The sequence below is a fragment of the Camellia sinensis genome, chromosome 5, assembly GCF_055761805.1.
Source record: "Camellia sinensis isolate YWXY chromosome 5, ASM5576180v1, whole genome shotgun sequence".
Lineage (NCBI taxonomy): Eukaryota > Viridiplantae > Streptophyta > Magnoliopsida > Ericales > Theaceae > Camellia > Camellia sinensis.
In genome coordinates, this window is record NC_138965.1 from 161820427 (window position 1) to 161843990 (window position 23564).

Consider the following 23564-nt stretch of genomic DNA (forward strand, 5'->3'; position numbering starts at 1 on the left):
AGACTCCAAGAACACCAGAAACAGACACAGAAGCCCAGTCACTGAGATTGCAAAAGATAGATACAACTCTGCAGAGAAACTAGGCACCACCACCATTCTTTTAGCTTCAAACTGTGATCCACGATGGCAGAGGGGCGTCGGGAGGCGGCGTTGTCTCTCTCTTCTTCTTCTTCTCTCTTTTTCTATATCTGCTACGTGTATAGGAAGTTGAAATCTGGAATTTTTTATTTAATTTTTTTTTTTCAAATTACACTCCAAAACGACGTCATTTTGGAGAGGCGAAATCCCAACCATTAATTCTATTAATGGGACACACGTCGCACTATAAATAATCACTCTAGAGGATCACTTCACAGGATCACTCTAGAGGATCCGGACGATTGCTGGCAAGGACTTATGACTGGGCTTTCTACTTTTTTATAAATAATTTCTCTTAATAATATGCTTTTAAAAAAATTGTGTAAATTACAAATAAATTCTTGAGATTTGATTAAAATTCGAATCACCTCCTCTAATTTTGAAAATTACATTCCACCTCTCGAAATTTCTAATTTCATAATAAATCTCTCTTTTTATTAATAAATTATCAAATCAATTAATAATTTTTAATGATGTTAAAAATATATTTCAATTAATAATTTAAATAATTTTGTTATTTTATAAGAGAACAATTATAAATTTTATTTTTTAATTAACTCTGTTAAATAAAAAATTGTGGCGAAAGGGTATTTGTAATTTTTTAAATCACATGGAGGCAATTTGTACTTTAAGCAAACCTCAAGGGGTGTATTTAGAAAATTCTATTTCCACACACTTGATTAGCTCATGACACACACTTAATAAAATATAATTTAATGACAATTATATCCTAAGTAAAAATGACCATAATAGATATCCAACAACACCTATAATATTATATAGAAAAATTCTCTATACACATCTTTTAAGAATAAAAAAAATCTCAATATACACCTTTGGTCTCCCCAGTCGCTGCGTCTCTCTCTCTCTCTCTCAATTGGTAACCGGAAGGCTGAAGCTTCATAGTCAGAAAAAGAAGATAAATTCACACTGTAGCAAATCGTTAGTCGCCTCTGTCTCTTCTCTTTGTGTATATATATGTATACAATCATAGATTTTTTTATCTGATTTTAGATTTCTTCGATTTTGTGTTTTCTCAAATTTTTAGCTTCTGCTTGTTTTTCAATTGCACTTCCTCAATCATCAATATTGAGTCTTCAAAAGTTCAAATTTTTGGCAATTAATTATAATAGTTGTAATAATATAAATATATATAAATGTAATAATAAAATAGAAAGATTTTTTACCTTCAATAATGGTTATTTAATGGAGGTCTTCAAGGTCTTCAATGGAGGTGAGAAAAGTTCACAGACACATTTTTTTTTTTTTTATTTGAACGAAATTGACTTTGGTTTTCACTTCTGTGAATGGAATTATAAATGTGAAGTAGGGTCAATAAAAGTAGGGGTGGGCGCGGGTCAGTTGCGGCCACGAAACCTCCAATCCGCCATCCGTCCGCCAGATTAGCGGATTGAAGAAAATCAATCCACATCCGTCGCCAATCCGGCGGATGTAGATTGAGCGGATTGACGGTTTGGCGGGTGGATGCGAATCAGTTTGGCGGTTTGAAATTTTATAAATTTTTCACATAATTCAACTTGTGCACTTCTTCAAAAAAAAAAAAAAAGTATTATAGTTAATGACTTAAAAAAATATTACAATTACTGCATGTCTAATCCAAAGCAAGAAAATTTAAAATTTTAGAACATCACAATCATTGCATGCTTCATCCACATACTACAATCACAGCATGCCTCATTCACATAAAGTATTACAATCTGTGGTTCTTAAAATATAAAAACAATTCGAACCATCAAAACCATGAATAGAGTAGTAGTAGAAATTGTATGTCTCTGTATTGTTACATCTATATCTATTTTTGAAAACAAAAACCAACCAACATATATCATATTTTCTATTTATTATTTTTAGAGATAGATTTAAAAACCAAAAAATATAGATAAATAATACATTTATTTTTTTCAATTCAAAAAAGATATTCAAGTTGAAAACTTTTTTTCAACAGAATATTTAAACTCTTTTTTAATTGAAAATACAAACAGAATATTTAAACAAACTGAAAACACAAAGTCTTATAAATTACTAGGGGTGTTCGCGGTTTGGCGGTTCGGTTGCGGCCAAAAGAATCTCAGATCCGCCATCCGTCCGCTAGATTGGCGGATTGGAGAAAATCAATCCGCAACCATCCGCTCGTCATTACGCATCCGTGCAATATGTGGCGGATCGGTTCGGTTCGGTCGGTTTTGGCGGATCGGTGTATCCGCTGCTCACCCCTAAATAAAAGAGTGGGTACCATAGTTATGAGTAAAAGATGTAATTATAATTTTAAAAGTGTGAATTGAAAAAATTAATTAATAATTAAATTAATAAGTTTGTATTAAAAAAAAAATATGCCTTGAATTAATTAGATGCGTTAAAATAGAATTTCCCGGTGCATTTGTAATTTATCAAAAACAATTAGTTGGCCAATGGCCTTGCATGTGATGTGACGATGTGACTTGAGTTATGACTGACTTTGCTGGCCAATTTATTATGGAAAAATGTCTCGTAGCTCAAATTTTGTGGCTCAAAAGTGACTTAAATGGCCAAAACGACGTCGTTTTGACTATTTTTATGTTGTTCTGTACTCAAAACGACGTCGTTTTGGTCATTTGAGCCACTTTTGAGCCACAAAATTTGAGTTACGTAGCATTGTCGTTTATTATGACTGGACTTTGGGGTGTTTTATGAACTTGGCTTTTAGGGTTGTTTGGGGTGTCTTAAATAAGTGTACTTTTTATCTTTTTGGACTAAAAAATTGAGGTTGAAAATATGGATGTTTGTGTTAACTTTTGGCTTTTTATGAAAAAATGTGTAATAAAAAATTATAAAAATTGATTTGTAGAGAAAAATTCGAATTGGGAGTTGTGCAGCCGTAATTCTTGACTTTTGATAAATAGTATTAACTTTTTAACTTTTTGAGTAATTTTTTGACTTTTTAACTTTTTTACAAGTTTCCAAACTTGGCCTTAGTCATTTTTTTAGGTTTGTAATATAAGTTAAAAGTTAATTTTTTTGTATTTTTTTTATCTGAGAAGTTGGTTTTTAGTCATTTGTAAAATTACAATTCTATTCCTCATAGGTCAAAATGTGCTACATGAGTGAAGTTGTAAATATTTTAAATTGAATAGAGATAATTTGATCATTTTATTGTGATTTGACATCATAAACAAATATTAATAAAAAAAGTCAAAAGTAACTTTTTTACCAACTTTCCAAATTATTTGTCTAAAAAAAGCCAAAAGCTTGATTAAAAATCAAAAAATTACTTTTTATCATCTTCCCAAAATAAGCCTCGGTGGCAAGTAAGAAGAAATTTTTTTTGTTTTTTTTTTAAAAAAAAAGAAAAAAATAGCAAGTTTATATATATGGGGTCTTTTGGGGAACAAAATAAAAAGTCATTTTTTAATTTTTTACCTATTTTAAGTCACATCACCTTTCACATTTTCTATTAAAAAAATAAAATAGACTAAAAAAATCAAAAAAACTAACTTTTTATTAACTACTCAAAATACCAATATATATATATATATATATATGGTACGGAGGCAGTGTCATGCAGAGCGAGTTACTCACTTTTAAATTTTTTATTAAAATTTAAATTTTTTTTATTAAAATTTGATTTTTTAATTTTAAAGTAATGTTTGTTTAATAGAAAAAATATATATAATAGAATAGACCTTATATATTTATATATCATTCAATTTTATTTATAATATTTTTTTTATGAACTCTTAAATTATATTTAATTAATTAAAATGGGATAGAATGAAATGATTATATGCCTTTATTACAACTTTAATTATGAATTTGAATTTTGTAAAATAATTTTGCGTTTTTTTTAGCTGAACTAGTATTTAATTTTGAACTTTAATTATGACCAAATGTCTCACACGGGTGTGGGGTCCGCAATTTTGTGAACCCCACACCCATGTGAGACATTTGGTTATTTATTTAGTAGAAAATTTGGGATCTCTAGCATTTTTCATAGTTAAAGAGTAATGTTAAGGACACCAAATTTTCTACCAAACAAATGACCAAATGTGGGGTCCGCAATTTTGTGGACCCCACACCCATGTGAGAAATTTAGTTATTTATTTAGTAGAAAATTTGGGACCTCTAACCTTTTCTATAGTTAAAAGTTAAGAGCACGTTCGTTTGGCTGCATGAAGGAAGGGATTGGATTGTGCATAAGGTGGGGCCCACCAATGGCATGTTTAGTTTGGGCGTACACTGGTGGATTAAGACTCCAGGGGTGCATTTTTTTGGACGGACTGGATAGGGGGCATTATAATTCATCGAACTATTAGTTTTGGGATACATTGTCCTGAGATTATTTGGTTAGATTAAATTTGTATTCTATGTTTATTTGGTCATGGGATTAGATATCTGAATTGAACAATTTTAAGTTATCCAATGTTTGTTTGTGATATTATGAAGAATGATAAATGCTCAAATAACTATTTTATCATTTTCAATTATTTACTAAATAATAGCAATATTAAACATAGCTTTAATATTTTAATTATTTTTAACTAGATTAAATAAAATTTTGTTTTATTTTATTTTTTGCATAATATTTTAATTATTTTAATTTATTATTTTCAATTAAATTAAATTTATAATTTATAATTTATATTTTTTATTTAATACATAATTTTAAATTAACGACAATAAAAAATAATTTTATTTAATATATAAATTAAATTTTCAACAACACTAAAAAAATTTAATTTATAAGGCCATAATTTAAAATTTATTATTTTTAAATAAATCTAATTTATAATTTATATTTTTTATTTAATAAATAATTTTAAATTAACAACACTAAAAAAATAATTTAATTTAATATGTAAATTTAATTTTTTAACAACACTAAAAAAATTTAATTTATAGGGCCATAATTTATAATTTATTATTTTTAATTAAATTTAATTTATAATTTATAATTAAAATCTTTAATTTTTTATTTAATATATAATTTTAAATTAACAACACTAAAAAAATAATTTATAAATGTTCAAAAAACTATTTTATCCTTTTCTAATTGTTTGCTAAGTAATAGCATGGAGGGTAAAATGGATATTTTACAAAATAATCTCATGGGATACCAATCCCATGGTTTCTATGCCACCCTCCCTCATGGGATATGATAGTCTCATATTTGTGGGACTAATAGTCCGGGGAGACTATTAATCCGAAGCAAAAAAAATGAAACAAATAATGGACTATTAGTCCGGTGGGACTAATAGTCCAATCCCACCCCATAATCCTTCAAAACAAACATCCCTCCATATGGATGGATTAGGTTGGTTGGATTTTAGATGGAATTAGAAAATTAGTGAGTGGATTGTGTTTATTCTATATAAAAATGTTATTTTTTTAATCAAATGCACTTGTTTATTTAAATATTTGATTTAGTTTTTTCGTAATCTATAAATGATTTATTTATTTATTTTATATAAAAATAATTTAACAATCATATCACTAACCATTTTCAATACTATCATCAAAATAAATACACATTTACTTAATATCCACACTAACAATTTTCACATTAACAATCTCTTCATTAACTATCCTCTCACAAACAATCTCATCCAACTCAATTCGCCAAACAAACGTGGCCTAAGAGTATAACAATCATACAAATAATCACTGTAAAAATTTTTTTTTAAAGGATAAATTGAAAATATACCCTTTAAAATTTGTTTAAAATACAGATTGCCTTTTATGATTTGAAAAATTACAAATACCCCCCTTATTAGAATTTTTTATTTAACAGAATTAATTAAAAAAATAAATTTTCTAACTAATTTCCTATACAATAATAAAATTACCCGAATTATTAATTGAAATAAATTTGTGTCATTATTAAAATTGTTAATTGACCTAATGATTTATTAACAAAATAGACTATTTGTTATGAAATTTAAAATTTCAAGGGACGTTTTATAATTTTTAAAACTACGAGCGACAATTTGTATTTGAGGCAAACTTTAGAGAGTGTATTTGTAATTTAACCCCCCCAAAAAAAAAGAAAAGAAAAGAAAAAACCTCAACCTTTGCACTATTAGGCTAATTACAATTAACCCGATTTTCTTACATAAATTCCAAGAGCTCTCCACCCAAAGTAATTCACCAACCAAATTAAAAGAAGCAGAACGATATTTTGAAATTTTTAAAATTAATTTCTACTTTTTAAAAATATAAAATTATATGAAAATAATGAATGTATTTAACTTTTTTTGTCACCAAAATAAATTTTAGTAATAAATTTTAATTTTTTACAAATTTTTTTTTTTCTAAAAATAGACTTTAAAAATCAAATCAAACAAAGATTTGGACTCTACAATACTTTTGGTCCGGGCTATTTTAAAGACAATGAAAAATTATGGTCCACAGGCAAGTTCACATGATGCCTTTACTTGATATTATTGATTAAAATTGTAAGATTCAGTATTTCTTGCTAGAATATTGGGAAATAATTTGACAAGTGTCAAATAATAAGTAATGTAAAGTATTGCTCATTAGACCACAAAATAACCTCTCCAAATATTATTCTCAAAATAACAAAAAAAAATATTATTATTTTTTTCGCTGAGTTAAAAAATGACTTTACACTTCTATAATTGAATTTATTCTTATGATAGAATAAAAATATGTAATTATTTTTAGCTTCTTTAGCTTCGAATCTAATCTTGAGAGTTAACCGTAAATTCCGTTTTAATAATTTATTTTATAAGAATTTTCGTGTATATCATTCTAAAAAAAAAGAAAAAGAAAAAGAAGAAGAAGAAGATTGATCCAACGATTGTAACTTTTTTATTTTATTGTGTTTGTCTCTTAAGAAAATAATGGTCTATTATTAAAAAATACACTTATCTATTTTTTTTTGAAAACAAATGCGATAAAAAAATGTTGTGGTTGATTTACTTTATCAAAATAGTGCATATGATGAGCTTCACAAATCTCTCAAATTCTCCAAAATTTAGATTTTAATTTGAGAGAAATTCAAACTTCTTTCACTTCATGAAAAAGCAGAAATGGCGACTAAAAAAAAAATTTGTCGCTGAAAGTAGCATTTTCGGCGACTAAAATGGAATTAGTAGCCAAAAGTGAAGACTTTTGGCAACTAAAACAATTTAGTAGCCAAATGTATACGTATTGGCGACTAAAAATCAGTTTTGGTCACCGATTATATGGGTTTTAGCGACTAAAAAAATTTTAGTAGCCAAAAGTTAAGGTTTTTGGCTACTAAAAAAATTTAGTAGCCAAAAGTATAGGTTTTGGCGACTAAAAAATAGTTTTGTCGCCGATTATACGTGTTTTACTGACAAAAATAAATTTTGTAGCCAAAAATGAAACTTTTTGGCTACTAAAAAAAATTTAGTAGCTAAAAGTCAACAATTGGCGACTAAAATTTAGTTTAGTCGCCAAAAGTGGAGGTTTTTGACGACTAAAAATAAATTTAGTCGCCAAAAGTGATTATTTTTAGGCGGGAATTAATTTTCTTAGCGACAAAAAAATAATTAGTAGCCAAAAGTATAGAATTGGCGACTAAAAAACAGATTTAGTCGCCAAAAGTGGTCTCCTTTTTTTTTAGTAAATAATTTATGTTTATATTTTGAATAAAAATAATTATGTTTATATATATAGTTTTATAGTAATACGGGTCAATATACTATATAAATAATATATGTTGCATATACAATCATGTGGTGCTGTAGAGGCATAGTAGAAAGAGTACCTTGTTTAAGGTTTAGAATTTGAGAGGTTGGTGGTTCCAATCTCAGCTGAAGAAAAGTTAGTATTTTTTTTTTCATGGAACGACTTTTGGCGACTAAAATTATTGGTCACCAAAAGTGTTGCTTTTGGCGACTAAAAGGTTCGGTCGGCGATTCATTGATTATTGGCGACCAAAAGATTAGTCGGTAAATGTATAATTTTAAAAAGTGTAATTGACTATTGGCGACCAAAACTTTGGTCGCTAAAAACCTATTTTTTGTCGACTAAGACTTTTTTAGTCGTCAATACCTCCCCCGACCATGTTTTCGCGACAAAACCGACGACTAAAAAATTTAGTCGGGGAAACTAAAAAGTAGACTTTTGGCGACTAAAAATAGACTTTTGGAGACTAAAAATTTAGTCGACAAAGGTGCTTTTTCTTGTAGTGTTTTGACTATTGATATTTTACAAAATCACATGTCCTGTAGTGTAAAGAGCAAGTAATAAAATCTATGAAATCAAAATATCCAAATGTTATAAAAGACCTCCAAAATCAAAAAAATTACATTAGGTAGAACAAATAAAGGTGAGTTGTAATATTGTTAAAGTAAGAAGAATAATAAAATAATTTTTTCCAAATGTAATCATTGAGCCTTACATGAGGCTAAAGTCATTAAAATAAAGAAAGCGTAAATTTACCAAGAAATCCAAAAAAGTGACTAAATTATCTAAAAGGTATAAAGTAATGATGAAGTATCAACAATAATAGAATGGCAAAATGAAAAAAAAAAAGTACGAACCTCAAGCAGGTAAATACTTCTTACATATATAGATATATATAAAACTAACAAACCAAACAAAATTGGCTACCTTTACACAAGGCAACGTTTGCCGCCATACGAGCAGGCTTTACAATAGTAAAATAGTCCATCTTCTTACACATCATCTATTAAAGATTTAGAGAAGTAGTTAACAGTAACACATGATTTCAAACTATTAGTCAACCCTTGTCAATCCGTTTGAATTAGCACTGTTTTGAGATTTCGAGAAAAGCACCATTGAAGCACATCTATGCGACCACGGGTTTCGACTTCATGAGCTGATTGCACTTGGAATGAAAATGATCTAGATGCCACCTTACATCCATTTTTATTGACCGCCACCCATGCAGCAACCACTTGTTCTGTCTCTTGATGCCATGCGCCATCCACCAAAAATACTTTATAAGGTGGGATCTATACACCATGAAGCAACATTAGACATAACATGAAAAACTCAAGTCGCCTCCGATCTCCTTTTTGGCCATTGTTTTGAAAGTCATATCAAGAAAATTTTTCAATCTCAAATTGTTAATCAATTGGATAGTGGAAAAGTGGATCAATAATGTGATTATCAGATACCATTCGATTTCTATGAACCCAAATACTCCAAAGAACTATGATTGCTTCTATAATAGCACTCTCATCCAACGTATTATGAAACCAAAAATCAATCAAATCCTCTACCCGTAATTCTTGCCCGATATCAAAATTAAGACCCAGCTTTGATCCAAACCATATCCTTTTGGAAAACGGACACTGAAAACACAATTGTCCAATGTTTCACCATGTTCTTGACACCTTGGGCAAACCGAGTCTACCTTAACTCCTCGTTTCCGAATAGCTACCTTAACTGGCACAAGACGAGGACTTGACATTGGTAGGTTTCGGAATATTTTTTCTACTTTTTCTAAATGTCTTTTCAAAAAAAATTTAAAAAAATAATTAAATACTTTCCAAAATAACTAAGACTTTGTTTGGGATGATAAATTTTTAGCTAAAAGTTATTATGAGTTGTAATATTACTTTTTCTATTTTTTTAGGATAAACTACCAATAGATTTTAATAGTTAAACTTAATTTTCATTCAATTCTATTGAAAATAAGTTCTACTAAATTGTTGCTAAAAATAATTTTTTGTAATGATTTTTTACATATATCGCTAAAAATTGACAATTAGTGGTGTTTTTCTGTGACTAATTTTTTAAATTATCATTGAAAGTTAAAAAGTAGTGACTTTTTTGTGACAATTTTTTTAAACTGACGCTAAAACTTTATAATTAGTGATATTTTTTATGAAAATTTTCAAACTATCACTAAAAATTAACAATTAGTGACGTTTTTATCAATATAAATCTTAATTTATTTATTACTAACTTGTTGAAAAAACATAATACTAATAAAAATTTATTTTATTTCATTTCATTATAATTAAACATAAAAACTAAAATTATGATCATATTTCATATCAACAACTAAACAATGCCCTCGTTTGGGAAGAAAAAATTTGGAGCTTTTTGACTAAAATAGCCATAAAAAATAAAACAAGTTAAAAAGTTAATAAGACAAAATGTCACATTTAAACTGTAATCATTTTATTTTTTCTTTCACAAAAATTAAAAAATCTAAAAAAAAATTATTCCAAATGAGACTTTTAAGTCTTAGGATAAAAAGGTTAAAAAGTTAAAAAATCAACTCACATTCCAAATAAATCCATAACATATAAATAAATATTCTACTCCATTCAATATTTTATTATTATTACATTTTCGCTCTCGTACTATTTTCATTTCATTTCGTTCAATTCCATCATAGGAAAGCGACTTTACTATGAGCTAGTTTCGAAAGTTAAGGTTTAAGATATTTTGATTAAAATAGTCAAAAAAAAAAAATAAAATAGATTTTTCAGTTTAATAAGATAAAATATCACATCTAATTCATAATTATTATATTTTTTTTCTTACAAAAAGTCAGAAAAGTAAAAAAAAATTCTCAAACGAGACTTTTTAATCTCAGGCTAAAATAATCAAAAAACCAACTCATTTCTCAAACAAATCCTATGAGTTAAGAAAAAATTTAGGACCCCTCTTTTGGATTCACAACTCTTTTTAAATTTTGACTATTGATATATATATGTGAAATCTACTTATATATATGTGTAAACTCACACAATCAATTAAGATTAAAAAAAGTTATGGAGCTTCCAAAAAAAAAAAGGAAAATGTTTGAGGGCCACAATTTTTGTGGTCACAATAGTTCAAAACTGTCAAAACGACGTCATTTTAGGTGCAAAACATGTCAAAACGACATCGTTTTGACAGTTTTGAGCCATTATAATCACAAAAATTATGACCCTCTAACATTGTTAAAAAAAAATAATCACAATCATTGTTGAGTTAAAAAGTTGTAAGAGCATCTCCAACCGTGAATCAAAAATTTCACCAATTCTGAGTTCAAAAATGGCCATTTCCTGAATTTGATACTTCAGGCTCCAACGGTTCACCTTCACCAAATCTATCCCGGGACAACCGGGTGGTCGACCGGCCGGTTGACCGGTTAGGCCAAAAATTTTTTTTTTTTTTTTTTTTTCCCGAATTGTCTGAACTTTTTTTGAACTTTCTGAACTTTTTTCGGGACAACCGGGGTGGTCGATCGGCCGGTCAACCGGCCGGTTGACCGGTTAGACAAAAATTTTTTTTTTTTTTTTTTTTTAACGGTTTGAACTATTTTTTCTGAACTGTTTGAATCTTTTACTGGTTGACCGGTTGGTCAACCGGCCGGGCAACCGGTTGGTCGACCGGTGTAGCATTTTCAACGGTCAGTAACAGTGATTTGGTAAAATCTGTGTCTTGATCTCAGTTTGATGTGTTGTTTGCTGAATTCTCATTTTGGTATGACTTTGGTGCAACCGTTGGAGCGTAAAAAAGTGAGTTTTTCATCAAAATTTAAATCTGATGCTAGGTTTGGTTCAGCGTTGGAGATGGTCTAACTACTGCCAAGTTATAGAGTTAGGTTTTTTTTTTTTTTTTTTTTTTAACTGGTTACAGTACTTCTTTTGTGATGAACGGATAGGATTGATCAGACAATCTAACGGTTCAGATTTCGTTTCGCAGTCAAACCCCCAAAATCACATCAGGTATTTCCAATCCATTGCTGTACTAACAGTAGATGACTACCTTGACAATGGCGAGCGGTAGAGGTAGCGGTAGCGGTGGCGGTGGGGGTGTTCCACAGCCACTGCACAAGTTAGCATCAGCCGCCGCTATACTCGTCGGCTGAGCTCTCACTCTCTCTCTAGCTACCTCTGCCACCATTCGAACCCTACAAGCAATCGTTGATGCCAAACAGGTAACTATACTCTCTCTCTCTCTCTCTCTCTATATATATATATATAAGTGTTTATAGTATCTAAGAATTGTAATAGAACAGTAAATTTGTTGAATTTTGAGTTTTGGTATTTTGGTTTGTGCAGAAGAAATTTGCATTGGCATGTGGAGTGTGCAAGGGAAAAGGGTTTTACATTTGCAAATTGTGCAAAGGGAAATCAACAATACATTGGTCACCTCTGTATGATCCTCTGGTTATAAACCCTTGTCTTTGCCCTACCTGTGATGGAAACAGGTCACTCACTTTACTCATTTCTTCTTTTCTGTATTTTTTCCCCCCCCTTTTTTTGGTTAATTTCATTTTTATCCTCTAAAACATTGCCATTTTTTTAAAATTTCATTCATAAACTATCAATTCTATAATAAAGTTTATCATTCCGGTTCATATGATTCGATTGGAGATAGTATGTCCAAAATAGTAATGATGGAAACCTAATCTAATGGGCAAAAAGATAATTTTATAATTTCGACAATCTAAATCATACAACTAAACACCCACCTTTTTTACTTACCCCATATTAGACAATTTTATACCTTACAATCAAACACCCATATTCTTTTCCACCCCTCATTTCAAAATGATGAATACAAAAATGATTGTTTGGTTGTACAGTTTAAGTTGTTCAAATTTTGAAGTGATCTTTTCGCTCATTAAATAAGGGTTTTAACGGTTATTGATTTGGACAACTATTTTCTATTGGGCCGCGTTAGTTTAAATTAGAAACTTAGGGGCTAAATAAATAAAAATTAATACTCTTAGGATGAAATGGAAAAAATGGCAATGGTTTAGAAGATAAAAATAAAATGAACTTTTTCTTTTTTTTTCCTTTCTCCTCCAATGGTTCTTTTAAACTTTGCACAATTTCTTGAAACCAAGTTGTTCATGCTGACTAAAATTATACGGATTGAAATTTGTGATCTTAATTATAGGGTTCAATGCTGTCTCAACTGTTTGGGAAAAGGTTATTACTACAATTAAGAGGTGAAGGATTGGATTTACAATTGTTTCCGTTTTATTTCTTTTAGCAGAGTTGTTTTCTATATGAATTCGATCGTGGTATCTATTTATTACAATTGTATGTGAAGTTGTACAACTTTTGAATCCATCGTTACTGTAGATTCTCTTCGATGATTATATGTAGCTAAATTGTGAAATTATTGCCAATTTGTGTAGCCATCAAATATAAGAGGAATGCTCAACCACGTTAGACCTATTTGTGTGTGTCCAAAAATAAAAATATCTTGTTGAAGAGTAGTGAATTGGAGGGTCACATTGTAAGCATAAGATGTTTGATTTAATTTTCATTTGAATAATCATGTTGGTGTATAATTTGTTGTGCAAGGGACAGATCCTTGTCTGACAAAATTAAATTTAAGGGTCAATGTGCTCAAATAGTTTTGGATATCTTAACGATTTCGTAATGTCCATAGTGGGTAGTTTTAATCATACATACCTAAACTATGTATTACACACACACACACAAACAAAAAAAAAACTATGTGAAATTGTATTTGCTCGAGATCATGGCAAGTTACGTATATATTCATGTATGAAGGTTCTAGTGGGGGTGCTCGGTTGGAATTTGTTAAGCTTATTTATGTTCTGTAGACACTGAGCTTCATAAGATTACGAAACCATGCATCTAATCTTTTGTAGGCAAAGGAAACACAGTTTATTAATCGAAATTTGACTTAAAGCAAACTGACCTCAAGGTCCTCAATGTGAGTTGTTTGATTTTGTATTTAGGAGTTGTGAAATCTGTTGTTTTGGTTCTACAATGACTAGGAATGAAACGAAGTTGAGAGGAGATTCACTGCACCCCCAGTTTGAAGCTTAACATTGATGTAAATGATCATTCAAGCAACAATTTTCTGTTTGTCAAGTTTTGATTTGTACTACTGGTATCAAAGTGAACTTGCAAAAGTAATCTTTAGGGGATCCATTAAATGCCTTGTTGAGTGATGAGTATTATGCTGTAAACGTTTGATTAGTGTCTTCATAGTACATGTCATGCTACCAGGACCGCATTGATTATGTTAATGTATTCAAACAATGTTGGGGCTTTGATAGATGACCATTGAAAAATGTGTAGCTAAAATGTTGAAAAATAAGTTTAACTAGATGGTCATGTCATGCTTGAGAAGGATTCATCAACTGCAAAATGAGGACAAAAATAACATGGATATAATAGGTAAACATAGCAAGGAAAATATCTTCAGAGGCAAAATCTGTGATCTAGAAATTGGATTGATATAAAATTTGCTTCAATATAATTGGCAACAAACTTGTCTGTGTTTTGTATTGCATACCTTATGCAAATAGAGATGATTATAATTTTGTCCATACATGTGGTTGTAAACCAAATGAAATTCAAGGTATCCATTGTCAAAGTCATTTCTATATATCTCTATTTTCTCCAGTAGATGGTTTGTTCAAAGTGCTAATACATATCATGATACTTGACAGACGGATAAGAATGGCCCAGCAGCATTCTTGACTGCCCCTATGTTATCAGTAATGGACCTTTTGAAGTTTTGTGTTATTGAGTGTTGATGGGAGGCTTGAGTTTCTCTCTATACTTGCTTAATTGGTGTTTGGTAAGGTTGTTTCAATGTACCATCCAAGAATATGATCATGGGGAGGCTAGGCTACTGGGCTACCATCAAGGTACGTTCCTTGTTTATATATACGAACAATTATATTGCGCTTTGTAAAGAGAAGAAAATGAGAAACTGGCTCAAGAACCAAAGAAATCATCATATGGGACAATGGTTGTAAATTCAATTATCCTTGGTTGATTAATTGTTTTGCCACTTTGCATCTCTAGGGCCACATGATTGTGGCCTTGACCATCTCTAGGGCCACAAATTGCCTTGCATTGGTTAACAGCAAAGGTTGTGGATTGTGTTGTATTAGAACATTTTGATGTTAACTATGTGCAATTAAAAGTTTGGTCCATAGAAGTTTAAATCGTCCATTTTATTTGGTTGCCAGTTTTTTAGAAATATATATATATTTTTGATAAATATATTCAGGATTGTTGCCAAACACCAAATGTGATTATTTTCATATTGTATCCAATTTTGAGAAGACCATCCAGTATTGATTTTAACAGAAGTAATGTCCTAGATTATGTTGTGGTTGCTCCGTTGTGATCAAGATGTCACAGGTTCAAACCACAAAATAGTCTCTTTGCACACGAAAGGGTGTGTACATATATAGCACTCTCTAAATCTTGTAGAGATGGAGTCTTGTGCAGGAAGACTTTTTTTTTTTTGGGGGGGGGGGGGACTAAAATAATAAATTTTAGTAAAGCAATATTTTTGTTTAATTAATTACCTATCAGAAATAATAAACACCTATTTAAGATCCAAACAAACATATGAAGAGTTCCAAGATCTGAGGCTTAGGACTATGCAAAATATCACTTAATCCGCTAAAATTGCATTGATTTGTATCAATCTATAACGTTCAATCCGCTAATTGCGGATTAAATTTTAAATTTTTTAATCCGCTTTCAAAAGTGTTTTGCTCCATTATAGTTTGGGTAAACTATCAAATAAGTCCTAATAGTTAGACTTAATTCCCATCAAGTTCTATTGAAAATAAGTTTTGGTAAAATTGTCGTTAAAAATAATTTTTTTGTGACAATTTTTTAGATATGTCGTTAAAAACTAACAATTAATGACTTTTTTTGGTCATGATTTTTATAGATTGTCGTTAAAACTTACAATTAATGACGTTTTTTCATGACAAATTTTTTCCATAGGACCTATTGGACAATAAGTCCGTTTATTAGGACCTACACGTAAGTATCCCTTATAGTTTATACATATATATTTTTTAACGTCTAATGAAATACTAAAGTAAAAATGAGTGTGGAAGTAGGAATGGCAACGGGGCGGGGTGGGGCCAGGGATCACACTCCCCATCCCCGATCCCCGATGGTAAAAATATCCCCGTCCCCGGCCCCGATCCACGACGGGGAACCTGTCACCGTCCCCATCCCCGCCCCCTAACGGTGATCGGGTTTCCCCGACCCCGAAAATTCCCCGGCCCAATCTGTTTCAACATCTTCAACAACTTTCAACATCAACAAAATCATCAATAAGTAGTGACGAAATTATCATCAACAACAACACTGTGAGCATAAAAAAAAAAAAAAAAAAAAAAAAAGAAGACAAATAAAGATACACACAGATCTGAGTGTGCATCATCATCAATCAACACAGATCTGAGATTTGTATGTGATCAAACAGATCTGACGTCGGCGATGGTGACTGTGACGAACGACGGAGGTCGGTGGCCATGGACGACGGAGGTCGGCGACGGTGATTGTGATGAACAACGGAGGAGGACGGCGGTGTGAGGTGACAGAGACGGTGGCGCTAAGGAGGGGGAGATGTGCGAGAGAGAGACTCTGAGTGAGTGAGAGGGAGAGAGAGAACAGAGACGGTGAGGAAAAGAAAAGAGAGATCAGAGGCTGTGAGTGAGAGAGAGAGAGTAGAGGGAAGAGAGAGAGTGTGTAGATGTTAAATGAAATAGAAAAAGATAGACTCAATATATATTATATAGAATAGAAAGTACATATATTATATATTATATAGAATAGAAAAACAGACTCAGTACATATTATATAGAATAGAAAGACAGACTCAGTATATTATACATATATATAAGTCGGGGACAAGCGGGCCGGGGCCGGGGCCGGGGCGGGGATTGGGCACTTGTCACCGTCCCCGGCCCGAAATTATTCGGGGATTAATTTTTAAATACCATCCCCGTCCCGTCGGGGGTATCGAATCGGGATCGGGGGATCGGGTCCCCGTCGGGCCGGTTTCAAATTGCCATCCCTATGTGGAAGAGATTTAAGATATGAAAATTTATTACAAATTAGTAGTTTTATAAATATATATATATATATATATAATATTAGAAAAATTTACTCATAAATCTCATTTGAAGGAAAATTGTTCCATTTAGTCCTAAAAATTTTCTTTTGAATTATTTGGATATGTTGTATTTCCTTGATTTGGAGGTTTGGGAATTTACTTGTTTGCCCTTGTGTGTGATTTTGTTTAATTTTTTTTTTTCTAATGTTGTGTGTGCGTGTGTGTGTGTGTGTGTGTGTGTGTGTGTGTGTGTATGTGTAAGGTAGGTTTTTAAGTTTCTATTTTTTTTTTCTTTTGTGGGGATTTAGTGAAATGATTTGTGGGTGGATGATGTTATCCTATTTGTGGTGTTACTGGTGTGGTGTTCGTTCACTACCAAAAAAAGCTTTTTTTAAGTCACCAAAAGTGTAATTTTGGTTGTTGAAAGTATCCACGACATCAACAAAACTGATCACTAAACCCCTATCACTAAATGGTTCGGTGACCAAATAAATTTTGGTCTCCTTATAAATAAATAGACGACCTAATATTTCAATCGCCGAAAGATTAAAATTTTGTCACCATACATTAACATTTAGTCACTAAAAGTAGCCTTAAGCGGATGACATGTTAGGTTTTAGTGACTAAATGAATTGGTCGTTGAATGCTAAAACTTTTGGCGACCAATTAAGTTTTTTGGGTTGTTAAAAAAATTTATTCACACAGACTTTCAGCAACAAAAACAAAGTGTCACCAAAAGTAAATTTACAACTGCAAAACTTGTCACCAAAAATTCATTATTTATAATTTTATTTTACAATTTCCATGTTCAATACATAATTCATAAACCTTAAAATATAAGCAAAATATAATTCAAATTAACACACTTGTGCAAAGTATCCAAAATATAAACATAATTCAAAAGTAGTAGCATAATATAAGCCATCCAATATAAGTACAAATCCCTTGTAATCCCAAACTTGTAATTCCAAAAAAACTTCTAAGCTTGCAAAGTCATAACAAAAATCAATGACAAAATATATTTGAAATATTCAAAACGTAATCTTTTGATGCTCTCTGAACTATGTTCCATCCATTGCCAATCTGTCAAACATATGAAAAAAATTACAATGTTAAAATGTTAATAATAAAGTTCTTGGTCTAAAAACATTGATTTCACATTATAGATTATCAAAATAGGAACAAATTTCCCTGCGGTGAATTACAAGATTTCAATATACCAAAATAAAAAAGTAACACATGATTCACCAGTTAAAACTTGGCATATATGAAAAGTTAAAACAATGTTCATGTGCTGAGCTAGAACCTACAATCTATTGTAAATATATTTTCTAGAGACACCAAGAATATGCATCACCACAACATAAGAGACCAATACCAAATGAAAAATTAATTACTTTACATCAGATTAGTTAAACCAGTATTTCAAAAGCTGAACAAACCCTGCTGATCAACACAGGAGGTTGTCAAGGTTAGGAACCACATTCCTGCGCAAGCCAACTACATATGCAACATTATAAAGAATCTATCTCATAATATTCTTTACTCATGGAAGAATCAAAAGAATACACAAATTTATTCAAGTACACCTATTTTTATATTTTTGTCTTTTATGTCCATTGATTGACCAATCAACAGCAGTCACCATCTTTTAGAGTCCAAAGTCATATATTAAAACATGAGAGATTTAAAGATAAAAAGAAGCTACAATTTGTATACCTCTTCATAAAATGTCATTGCAGTAAGACGGTATCCTGCTAAAAGCAAATACCCCTTTACAGCACAATTGAGATCTCGACTTTCATTGTCCTCCAAAAGACCCAAGTCTGAAAAGGAAGTCTTTCTCTTTCCTTGTTGAGAATTTGCCCCATTATTTGCAGAAACATTGGCATTTGTCCTTGAAAAATGCAATTAAGATAGATTAAATTCACAAAACTGGATAAAACATTGTGGCCTATTTGATGATAGAATATAAAAACTATAATGAAACCTACAAAGCACCATTGTAAACCAGGAAAAACTAATAAGATTTCATTATTTACCATGTAATTTTAATTTAAATAGAAAAAATCATAAAGATGTTGAAGAAGGAAACAAGCAAAGGTGTATATATGAGTTCTTTAATATGTTTGCTTCTAAAACTCTATTTTACCATGGATGATTAATAGCCAACATAGTTATAGGAGAATATTGCATACGTAGAGCTAAAAAACAAGAGGAGATAAGAAGGAACTCAATTTTATCCCAGGTGTTCCAATTATTTTGAAAACAATGAACCACGGATAAATTTTTATATGCAAGGGCCCACAATATAAAACACATTTGTTGCGTTCAACACTAAACAGAAAAATTTGCTGTAAAACATGCTGAATTGTAAAAAAGCACACTCCCTTGGATATGAAGCAGACTTGAAGACTTGCCAGTTAATTCATCTGGTTTCAATTCAGTATTCTGCTGCAAATCAACCTTCAATTTCAAAGTATTCTCTTGTGCCAAACGAAGCACATACTCACTCAGTGCAAATTTTTCTTCTAGTGCTTCTTTTTCTTCTAGCAGACTCTGGGGGTCCGCAACTGGTTCCCATAAATGAGTAGCGAAAAAAAGACCATTAGTTGTGTGTAAGTTCGGGATTAAAAAAAAAAAAAAAAAAAACATATACTCTTCTCAGATAGTAATTCAGGCACACCACATCCCAAACATCAACTCTAACCTAAAGCAAGACAACTGTTCCAGAAAAGAAAACATTACACCATCAGCAGTAACTAGTAACCACCGAGAAACCAAATGATTCAAGAAAGAGTGGAAGCTATTCAACATCTATATGTCGATCATATCACCAATTAGAAAAATTCAACCCTACCCCAGCTATTCTGATTTTAGGGAGGGCAGTTATTCCAAACACTTAATATATTATTCTTCTATAATTTTATGTGTATTTTCTTCCGTTCTAGGGGTCCAGGGTACTTTAGATATTTTCAGTTTTACTAGACATAAGCTATAGTAGTGGTCCATAGGTTATAATTTGGGTCAAGTTGCGAACTTAGGTATTTATTGGAAAACTTTATTTCGTTTATATTTGTTAGGTTTTTATTATTTGCAATCCCGTTTGACAAAATTCTTTTCAGTTGTAATTTTGTTCAACTTTTATTTCAGTGAGGCTATGAGTTTTTAGATGCGAATCCAACCCGAAGTGTGCCTATGCAGAGGAGTTTGTGATTTTAATCATATCAAGTTTGCCACTTTGCTGACTATGACGGGGATCGAGCTGCCCAGTCAGCTCGTGGGGGTCCAAGGGGCCCCTTGGCGGGTCTGGGGCAACGCCACGGCGGGGTTGAGGGGTAGCGCCTTTGAAGCCAAGCTAAATTGCTGCTAAAGTTGTTTGGTCGCTCAAGCGAAGGAATGTGAGCTCAAGCGAAGAATCCTTGGTCCCAGAAGTTTTCACTGACTGTAAAAATACTAAGAAGTTGCTTTTCATGCTCGAGCGACACTTTGGTGGCTCGAGCAAAGACGCTTGGAAAAACGCATTTTAGTTTCCGAGCTCGAGCGAGAGATCCTTCGCTCAAGCGACCTTCGCGGCCCGATTTTCTATAAATACGTGTTTTAGTTAGATTTTAGGGTTACGACTCCCAGATCTTCTTCTTAGTTATTAGGGTTTATATCTGAGGCTATTTTGCTAGTTTTCTTTGATGTTATTGAGTATTCAACTCATGGTTTAAGAAGTATACATCAAAGGATTGTTTGTTTATTCAATACAAAAGAGAAAGTTGTTCTTCAGTGGATTTTGGAGAATTCGAGCCTGAAGCTTTGGTGGATTCTAGAGTGGCTCATTGTCGTGGATTTGACATCGGCCTTGTGGATTCAATGTTGGACAAGACAATTCCGAAGTGAAGACGGGGCTGGAAGAGGCACATAGGGTTTGGTTCGATTCAGGCGTGGATCTGCTAGGTAATTGAGAGTATACTTGTGTAATTCCTTTATGTCTTCTTAGTGGATTGTTTTGTGACTTTTGCCTGTGATTTTTTATCACAATTGGAGGCGCTTCAATTGTGGTTTTTGCACGCTAAAATGGTTGTGTCGATTTGTTTTGATTGTTTGATTGAGATTGTTATTTACTGCTTAAAATTGATACATAATCACAAATCAATATCTAGAGGATTTCTAGATTTTTCAATATTGGTTATACAAGTCAAAATCTTCAAGTGCTTTGAAGAATTTTTAGTAATTGTACTCTTTGCAGATTGTGTGTTGCACTTCAAACCCAAAATGTCTAAAAAAATTCCCAATGTGATTGAGTGATTCCTCGCTGTGGCAACCCTTACCTCTGATTAGTGCTAATCTATGATTAAGCATGATAAGTAATTGATCAGACTGAAATTCTAAATTGATTGCATAAGTGTGTTATCTTAATTGCATTTCTATCTGTTTGTCGAAGATTGATCTGTTCGTGTTTTTAATTTCGAATTGTGAATTGAAGGCCTTATCGACGGCTAAATCAGAAATTGATTAGTATTTCATGCTAATTAAAATTTATGTGATTTTATGGTAGATTTAATTTAAATTTGATTTAGAATGATTAAATTAGATTAAATAATGCTAAATCACATTAGTTTGAGTATTTACATGTTTGCCACTTAGTGGGCCACCTTTACAAACTTGTGTGGGACTTAATTCACACCCTTGAGGCATCATTTCTTTATCCATATCTCAGACCAAACCGTGAGAGTGAGAGAAGAGTAGGAGAAAATTGATTCAACAAGAATTTTGCTTGAACTTTGGAGATTTGAAGGAAACTTGGAAGATTTGAGCTTCTACACTTAGAATTCAAGACCTAAGGTAGAGATTTCATCCTCTCATTTGTACATTTGAGTTGTTCTTGCATGGTTCATGGGATTATTGAAGGTTAGAGTCAAATTATGGTTTAAAGTGTTAAGTTGAGCCTTAATCCATGCATGCATGTACATATTCTTGCATTTTGAGGTTGTTCTTCATGAATTTCCACATGCATGTTCATGTTTATGTTATAGTCCATGAATTTACCATAGTTTTGAGCCTAATCTTGCAATTGATCAAGTTTTAGAGCACTAGAGTTCATAAGAGTTCTTGCATGTTATGTTTTTGCATAATTCATGAAAACTTCTTTGAAATGGTGTTCAATTGACTCACCCTTGGGCTTTGATTTTACAAATTGATCTTCAAAACATGTTATATTGTTGGTTTCCAAGTGTTTTCCAAAAAATTGGCCCAAAAGGTTGAGTTTTGATGTGTTGAGTGCTTGGTTTGAGCTTGGGAGGCAAATCTAGAAATCTCAAATTTTGGCTTCCACGCTCGAGTAAAGGATTCCACGCTCTAGCGACCGTCTTTTGTTCAGAGCTCCGCTCGAGCGAAGGAATGCTCGCTTGAGCATAGATTGCAAGCTCTCAGGTTTTTGGTGCACGCAGACGCACGCTCGAGCGAAGGATGTGTCTCACGCTCGAGCGAGCGTCGAGCGGAGATTTTCAACATCCAGCACTTTTTGCATTTTTACAGACCGCTCGAGCGAGGAAGTCCACGCTCGAGCGACCCCACTGTTTTAGCATGCTTGCTCGAGTGTAGATAGCCACGCTTGAGCGAAACCCCTGTTTTAGCAAAATTTTGAAAAGTGTTTTAAAGTGCATTTTTGCATCCTCATTCCATCCTAAGCATTCATAGGCCTAGTTTAAGGCATCTTAATGAGGATATTGATATAGAACCACACCAAGTCAAGATAGGGGCTAAATTGTTATCCCGAACATGTAACTTAGTGTGTGTTCATTCTGCAACTATAAGGTTGGCATCCGAGGACGCTCGTTAACTTGTCTATAGCCCAGTGCTCTGTGAGTAATAATGTTGTAAAGATATGTTCAATTATGATTATTTTTTGAATGATCAACCGTTCTATTTACTGAAATGTTATTGTTTAATGAATGAACGTTTGTCCTATTTGTAAACTGTATTCGTGGCATCCATAGCAATTTACTGTTACTGTACTGTTACTGCTACTGTCACAGAGAGCTCTGTCGGTTCCCATGTTTGGAACCACTACTGTTTACTGTTATGATGGCTATCAACTGACTGTTTGGTCTGTTAAGACCTACTGTACTGTTCTGCTATGGGATGTACCACATGTGACTATTATGGTCCTAAATGACTGATTTATTGATGCGATTGACTGCTTAATTACTGAAAGGATATTCATTCTTAACCTCTTTACATTGCTGTTATTCACTAGGCTTTAACTCACTATTTATATATATATGTAGGTGTCTAGGCACCGGACCAGAGCTAGGAGCGTCGGGTTAGGTCCAGTTTTGTCAAGCCAACCATTATGCCTCACTTCGAGATTCCAAGTCTGTCCAAGCTAAGGCTGTTTTTGGGGTGTCTTAATTTCACCCTTCCGTCTCTGTTTTGTAATAAATGTTTAGACCTGACTGTATAGTTATGTAAAAAGGATTTGGTCCCTGACGGGATTGTTTGTATATATATGTTTGTGCATATGTTGTATGTATGTTTTGGTTATCCATGTGGCATGGTTATAAAAGGTCTTTTCACATTCAGATTGTCACAGCTCATTGGACATCTTTTAT

The 23564-nt window shown here is 32.0% G+C and overlaps 1 protein-coding gene and 1 long non-coding RNA gene across 5 annotated transcripts in view; both read left to right on the plus strand.

The window, feature by feature from the left end:
• The window catches only part of LOC145790953 (uncharacterized), a 215388-nt gene extending 200499 nt beyond the window's left edge, over window positions 1-14889 (plus strand). Inside the window, exons 2-5 of the long non-coding RNA XR_014330415.1 lie at window positions 11797-12031; window positions 12156-12304; window positions 13000-13051; window positions 14537-14889. This is a non-coding gene — a long non-coding RNA (uncharacterized LOC145790953). The remainder of the gene's footprint in view (window positions 1-11796; window positions 12032-12155; window positions 12305-12999; window positions 13052-14536) is intronic.
• LOC114276085 (plastid transcriptionally active protein) overlaps window positions 1-23564 on the plus strand; it is a 302545-nt gene that overhangs the window by 200850 nt on the left and 78131 nt on the right. The window lies entirely within an intron of this gene.